The sequence below is a fragment of the Aplysia californica genome, unplaced genomic scaffold (genome assembly GCF_000002075.1).
Source record: "Aplysia californica isolate F4 #8 unplaced genomic scaffold, AplCal3.0 scaffold00114, whole genome shotgun sequence".
NCBI lineage: Eukaryota > Metazoa > Mollusca > Gastropoda > Aplysiida > Aplysiidae > Aplysia > Aplysia californica.
The window spans coordinates 1,157,728-1,166,383 of record NW_004797384.1 but is presented as its reverse complement, the minus strand read 5'-3'; positions in this window follow the sequence as shown (position 1 = coordinate 1,166,383).

Below are 8,656 nucleotides of genomic sequence, written 5' to 3'. Positions count from 1 at the left end.
GAGAGAGAGGAGAGAAAGAGAGAGAGAGAAAGAGAGAGAGAGAGAGAGAGAGAGAGAGATAGAGAGAGAGAGAGAGAGATACACAGAACGTTGAGAAAGAAAGCACAAGATCAATTTTTTTTCACACTAGAAGCAATGGAAAAACGTTCCTATGTGGCACGTATGTATTCCGAAGTTTATCCTTAACCAGTGGACATTCTAAGCTGTTCAGTCCGAGAACTCAAGTGAAAGTGAAAGTGAAAGTACGATGTGGCTCACACGAACTTAAGTTTTACTTAAAAATCAAATGTATTATTTATTACAATGACAGGGACATGAGTGGTGAACACAGCACAGCACGGTACGGATACGATGGGAAGTAACCAATGGTGACCTCCAAAGGCTTGCTTGCGAACGCGGTTGTTTCCTTTGGCCTGCCGAACAGTGTCGGGCAAGGGAAATATTCTGTTTCCATTTCAACTTGGGATTTTTTTTAAAGTGGAGGGTTTTACGGAGCTCGCAACTGCATACGGTCATATGAGCGCCAAGGGGTGGGTGTCAACAGAGAAGTCCTTACAGTTACAGGGAAGAATTCTGTGCAAGGAATCAGACTTACTCTGCTCACCTCTCTAGCTTCAACAGCACAAGGTCTGCTTCGACTATCAAGGTACCCCGGAAATAGCGGGTCACAAGAGTGACAAACATACAAAAGAAGTAGATAAAAATGACAATAGTAAGGATTAGGAAAGAAAAAGCAACAGTTCCCTGTTGCAGATCAGGCACAGTATGAGCGTGACATGACGAATCAGCCCATTTACAATTCCACTGTGTTTGAACGAGAAATGCCCCCCCCCCCCTTTGGGAATGGCCTATATAGACACTACAGTCAGAGGCACTGCCCCGGGCGGCTCAACTTGTTTGTTTTTTGTACAAAATGTACAATGCCCATAGATCTACACGTTAATGTTAAGAAAGGTTCTGTCTCTTTGTGTGAGCAAAAAAAAAAAAAAAAAGCACATCGGTACTTTAACGGTCATTTAGTGCAGGGAAAATAAGACAGACGACAGAAAAAACAGAGGGACAGAGAGAAAAGAACAGGGGCTAGGACCTACCAGCAGTGGCACATCCAACCACCAGATAAAAGTGAAAGGTTTTTACTTGAAGTTGGCCCTTTTAACAAGTGAGACTTGAAAGTCATTAGGGCAATGGCTCCCATTAGACTACTCGGTAAGCATAATAGTATTAATAGTCTAGTTTGAACACCAATTTTATTTTACTTTGATTTAAGACCAACACAAATTAAAAATTTTTCCACGACGAAATAACATTTCAGAGACTTCAACAGACTGCTACTCTGGAGCAATTTCACAGAACAAGAAATCACTTTGAATGAAGCAGAAATTTTATTTTCTTTTTAAAAAAAGGCAAACATTGGCATGGCAAACATACAATGCACAGTTCAGACATAAGACATAACAAGCGTTTCTAGATCGTGCCCGACAAAAACAGTTTCAAAAAGTTCAAGTGGGGAGGTCAGTGTGGTTCATCATAAGCACCTTTTAGCAGAGATAAGTAGGAAAATATTTGAAGGGGTCAAGTGGTAAAACAGGATAAGACCATTTTTGTAAAGTAAAAAATAAATAAATCACGGTACCAGCCCTTAACTTACATCAGTGCCTAATATTATATCTATGGAATCGAACAAGTGAAAAACCTACAAAGTCAATCACAAACTATATTTTTATAACAGCAAATCAAGTTCAGAACAAGGTAAGTCTTTATTTTTAAACTTTGAAATAAGCCAAATGACCGTTTTTTCCCTTGACCCCTTTGTTTGTTGGTAGGTTTACTTGTACACATGTAACATAGATGCACATCAACACAAAAACTAACGCTCATTTGATGCTGCAAAGAAAAGGAAACGGAAAGAAGCAACAGAAGTATGACCTTCAAGTGGCACCCTCCAACCACCAGTTTTCTGTAACAAACATTTTTAAACTGAAACTATGGTAATTAGTAAATGACTTGATGCCAAAACATCCACGAGGGACATCCACTGCACTGTGCTATAGCCTAAACAGCAGATAAATTAACCTCAAATTGATATATTATGTTGTTTTCAAAAAAGGTATACCTTGAGTAAAGTTCTAGAAATTCAAAAATTCCTGAAGAAAACTGAATAGTGTTAATTGAATCTCATTGATGCTTATAATAATACGTAAATATTCATAATTAAATTTGAATAAAATGTTAAATATCAAATGACACCTGATGCTTGAACTGACTCGGCCCAGAAATAGGATTTTTTAAAATATAATATAAAACTATTAGATATTGTTACACTATGCTTATTTCATCCCTTCCTCTAACCTGCCTGCAGAGTCCTGATACGAAAGTATCATCAACAATCGTGGAATTTGAGTTGGATTGAGTCAAGAGAAGCACATAGGGCCTATCTGCACAATGAAGGTCAATTAGTGCAGTAAGACAGACAAGTACAAACTATAGAGAGGGAAAGAAAAGTTGTTCCAAATCCAGTTTTTCACATTGTCATGTTTCTCCACACGTCCAAACTGCTCATGCTCCAACATGCTGTGACTGTAAATGTTTTAACGTCCCCCTGGACACAACTTTGATCACTAATGAGGTGGGCTGCTTCAAACGCAACTTTTAGGGTCAAATCTAGCTGAAAAAGGAATACAATATCCCACTAGATAGACAGAAACATTTGTGTCGTGACGCCGTGGAATCAGGTTCTCATCAATTTTGGGGTATATGGAGAACTTTATGGTATCATCTGCTTGTACATTTGCCTTACTTTTGATGAAAAAAAAATACTGATCTATCTTGAATAGAAGTCGATATATTTAAAATAGAAGGAGGTGGAGGTCGCCTGGTTTCAGAGGGAAAATTAGTGAGAAAATGGCTACAAAAGTTAGGCAACTTCAATAGGTTGAGTAAAAGTCACAAGGAAATTTGTTTTTGTATAGACACAAAGGGTGTTGAACCCAAAAACAAAAATCCGATAAAAATAGCCAAACTGGAAGAAAAATGCCAGTTACTTCGATTTGATTTTGTTTTGATGAGCACCTGATTTCACCACCATACTTCACATCTGGTTTAAAAAAAAACAACAAAAAAACCAAGCTTTTCCAAAACTGGAATCAATCATGTTGTCTGTATTGGACATTAAAGAGCCTAACTGCTCCACCACAAATGCCAGCGACAGCAACACTGTAGCAGACAGCCATGATTCAGGCACAAAGAGGACATCCCAGGTAAAGTTTACTGTGCAAAAGCAGAAACCAAAACCTATTAAAATTTGCTTTAACTGTCTTTATAGCAACTGTTTAATGGAAATTGAGAAGCATTTTAAAGTTGTATGCTTTTTGTTTCAAGGAGTCTTGTTGCATCTCTACAAAAATTTAAAAAAACCCAAAAACTCAAGGAGTCTAATAATATATAATTTGTTAGGGTTTTTTTTACTTTGTCAAGTGACGCAATTCAATATATGTGCAGTAGAATGTGTTTGGTGGTCTTTATTACTGCGAACTTCCACCACACACAAAAGCATTTGAAGTCTACAGTGACTGTACTTTTTAATTAGACAGACATGTCCACTAGTCAAACACATCATGTAGGCTTATTACTCAGTTGATATTTTGGCCAAACACCCCCCCCCCCCACAAAAAAACAACAACAACACAACAACAACAACAACAACACAACAACAACAACAAAACAAAACAAGCTATAAAGCAGCATTTCATGGGAAAGTCATACTGGACACAAAAACTAATTTGACCAAAAAAAGAACCCAAAAAATAAAATAAAATAAAACGTGTGATAATTTTATGCATAAAATTTGGAAACATTGAAACCCACAAAACATTTTTATTAATAAACATGTATTATGTTCATGTCAAATTGTGTATACATAGAAACTTCAATATATATCAATCATAATCATAATCTGTCACATAAACTTTTTGATACATCTCGTGATAAAAGAAAGCGGTGTGTATACAGTACAAAAGCAGTGACTGACTAGCAAAAACAGAGCAACACATAAATTAGACACAAAAAAAGCAGTACTGTAGTATCATCTCGCCGCTCATAACAAAACGTCTGAAAGAAAACATTTCTAGATGGTCATAAAAAAGTTGAACAGTTCAAAATAAAAGGTTCCACAATAATCCCCCCCCCCCCCCCCCCAACTCCATTTCTTTCAGCATCATCCTTACTGCAGCCTAATTATTATAAATTTGATAGTAAATGTTTCACATCAACGATAAAAGTGAACAAAAAGCTAAATAAAAACCTCACATAATTTTAATATCTACAGAAACGAGCCCTTCAAATTCAAAATCGCCATACTTGCTTGTCGAAATTATTTCAATTTCCTGTCAGGCTTTTTTTTTCAGAATTCAACAGAAGGACAAAGGCACAAAAACCACGGAGTTAGTTTTAAGAAGAAAACATAATAGTAACACCCAGAAACAACAAAAAGAAATAAGAAGTAGAATCAACCTATAGCATCATTCAACTACCAAAGATTTCAGACACCTGTAATCATCTATGAGTATCCATCGCATCAGGCATAAATAAGCCAAATTCACAATATTCTTAACCTGATTTTTTTGTTTGTTTGTTTGTTTTACTGTGTTATAAAAGCTGGGTAAATGCATCATTTAAAAAAATGGGGAAAAAATTCAGTGAATAGAAATGTATGGAACATCAACATGAAATTTGAGTTGAAGTTCAGCGATCTTTTACAGTTTGCTAAAACAAGTTCTAGCATTTCATAGAAGATTGGCCTATCTGTGCCCGATACCATCGATATGTACGTCACTTCAACAAGAATCACAGTAGTAAAAGCAAGAGCGACTAAATGGCAGCCATCATAATTACACGCACCAGACTGATAGGAAAAGCCATAACAAAATATCTATGCACAGCACAGCCTTGCAATAACATAGTATAAATATCACGAAGCAATTACCCTACACACTAGCGAGTTATGACGACATACAACGCACTCGCAAATATGTCCACTCAACATGTCTTCGGACAGCTTTAAAAATTTGCAAATTAAGAGGGAAAAAAAACCCCACTTGCACTCAACAAAGTACTTATTATTGTGAGTTCATCTATCTTAATGAAAAAATATATAATTCTATGTCTGTGAGTGTAATGACCCTTTCATGGCAATGGGTCTTTTCAATCTGTTGATTCCATGGTTCCTTTGTATCTCCGACAGGCCATTGAAAAAAAAAATGTCTTCACAAGATCAAAAAACTATAACTGTCCTTTTTTTTTCTTATATTAAAAGACAAATCCCTGACACTGTCCTAAAGAAATACTGTGTCCAATCTTCTTATAAAGCGACAACTTATGTCTATGATCATCTCTTCTAAAAAATTCAAAAACAGAGACAAAATTTTACAACATGGAAAATAAATAATAAAATACCCGATCCAGCTCAAGCTCTTCAAAAGGTTAACTTAGCCTCTTGGCAATGCATTATTGTCATGGAGATGTAAAAGAACCACAGTCAGACCTGTTCATGACAACCGCCTACAGTCGAGGAGAACAGCGGCCATCCCAGACAGCTGGTCCTTTAGGACAGCATCATTATTATATTTAGAAAAATGCAAGGGAGGAAGTAAGTGGGACCTGGTCATTTGAACAGGTGACTGTAGGTGGCTGTTAGACCAGGTTCGACTGTACACAAAAAAACGGTTTGTGCAGAATTTGCCTTCAGACATTTTTTCATTACATTGCATTATACACAAAAAGCCAACTCACATTGACTGACTAGGAATATACAATCGCCTACACTGTATTATTAGTTTCCCTTTGTGATCAGAGTTGTGGGCATTCTCTGTACTACTAGCCATGGGGAGTAGGCCTACCAGAGTTACATTTCTATAACTGTAATTGGATTAGCAAGTGTTTTGCTCCCTCATGGACAAAATTTAACACTATGCCCCCATGGAACGCCCATCAGTGACGGTCAGAAGCCGTCCCTTTACCCCACTGCACGCCAATTGGCTACGGTGTGATATAGCATGTACCACATCTGTATCCTGGTCCGTGGGGATAAGTGTAGCACGCTCTGCGCGCAGCGTGGGTGGAAAGTGTTAAAACTGAAAGTATAGAAAGGCCTTTTGCATTTTAACAGATGAGTTTAAAGTTTAAAGCAGTATGCATGACGTGTGTGTGTGTGTGTGTGTGTGTGTGTGTGTGTGTGTGTGTGCGTGTGTGCGTGCGCGCGTGCGTGTGTTTGTGTGTGTGTGAGTTTACCTGCAAAATAAACAACCACTATCTCCACAGCCATCAACAACCCCTTCCTTCAAACCACCACCAAAAGCCAATAATACAAACATAACAAAAGGTTCAGTAGGAGTACAAAAAAACAAATAAATGAAAGCACTTAGAAACTACAGTGAGTGCTATATCACAACAACATATCAAAATCTACCTACGGAACACGAGATGGAATGCTTCAACAACTGAGGGAAATCCGACAAAACATAACCAGCTGTAATACAGAGAGTAAGTAAGTTTGTACATCTATGTGTACAACAGAAGCGTGTCAGCAAGACAACAATTAAAGAAAAAGAAAACATGTTGTTAACGACATATATAATCTAAATCCATACAACAGGAATGAAAGAAACTTTGCACTGGTACCTCTCTGTCTATCATCTGCCCTACAGAAATGAGTGCCAGCCAAATCAAAACAAAAACAAGCAAAGAAGCTAAAGTAAATATAATAGTGCACAATACTGATTTCAATTGTCAACCTCTCCTTACTCATCCACTTTCCTGTTTTCTTGATTCCATTTTAAAAAATTCTCTTTTGAGTCAAAAAAAGCACAGCAAAATTAAATAAGCATAAAAGGCAGATACTAAAGAATATAGAAAATAAAATAAATTGTGGTTCATAAAATTGTCATTTGCTTAATGAGAAATATGATACATGCTCCTCCCTTAACACAGATTTCTCTTACAGACATCTATAGAAACTCAACATATATTTACAGGTTTACCCTGATACAAATCATATGATAATAGAATACAGAAACAAAAAAAGTCCGGAAAACATGCTGTGTCATTCTGAGAACAAAATATGCTGTCTCATTGGTAGACTGACAAAACCATGGATCTTGTGAAGCTTGTATGGTAATGAGACCAACAGACAGAAACAAATGAATTATGGGAACGAATGAAAGAGGACCTAAAAGACACTGGTACCCTCAACCACCTACAGTATTTAGTCGAGGGGATGTGGGGTACAAAAATCTGAGGAACTGGAGTTTCTTTTTGCTCTTGTGACTGCCACTGAAACTACAGCTACAGCAACTACCGTTGAGAATGTTAAAAAAGTGTGTGAGCTCTCACAAGTTCTTTTATGATAATGTGATGTGATGTGGGCCAATAGCCTTAAATACTGAATAAAATTACTTACTTTCTAACTTACGTATGGTGGTTTGAGTGAAGAAAATTACATCCACAAAATACTGGTCATTTACTGCAGATATATAGACAGACTGAGACAACAGAAGGAAAGAAAAGAAGTAGGATCTACAAGTAGCCTCATGCTACCATGCATTACGTATTTGAAAAGTTTTGAAAAGAACTCGGAGCTCAAAAGTATTCACTTGCACAAAAACTATGATTAGCCAGACTAAATCCTTAGTGATAAATGCTGAAAGGCAAATCAAAGCATTTTTGGTTTCCATTTTTAAACAGATAATTTTACATTATAACAGAAATACAAGCCAAATAATAGACTGAAAATAAAAACGGCTGTTTTATTCTGTCTTCTAATTATTTTCAAACCTTCGCAACTTGTGTAATTAGAACATAACACTGTTAACTTTTTCTTTAATTTTCTGTAATATTTGGTTTTCACTACATTGGACTTACCATTTAGCAATTAACTCTTACAACATACCTAGATACACTCAATCATTTACAACAAAAATCCCCCCCCCCCCCCAAGAAATCATCAGACAGAAAACAATCTCACATAATTCACTTATCACAAAGTTTGGAGTATAATGCTGAAACAAGAGCACATCACAGACATCAACCGACTGACATATTATTTCACACAACAGCAAAATGATACATGCTGCCTTGTCATCATCAGTAAAGACATTTGTATCATTAGTAAAGTCATCCTCCATGGCTGTTGAGTTGAAGTATACAGCAAATCAGAACGAAAAAGTCTACATTTCTCCATAAATCTCCTGTCTCTACCATCAAAGTAAATACTAAGAGTCCTACATAACACCAACGGAGTCTGACAATTTCTTTTTTTTAAAATTCAACGGGAAAAGACAAACTAATTTATGTTCTTTCATCCCTGATGTCACAATGTAGGTCATTTAGGATGTAGACTGCCTCAACCCCGCCTGCCTAAGCTAACCAGGGCTGAGATGGATGGATGCAATGTCCCAGCAGACAGACAAACGTATACGGAGTCAATCTCCTTCCTGCTGGGATGGTGAAGATATTACACATCGTATCCTTCTTACAAGGGTACTCAATCCTTATATCTCCATACGTGAAGGGCCAAGAAAAGTGATCTGCCCGGGTTACACTCTGTTCAAATAAAGCCAATCATCTATCTACCCAGCAAAGCATTCAGAGCAGCACCAGACAC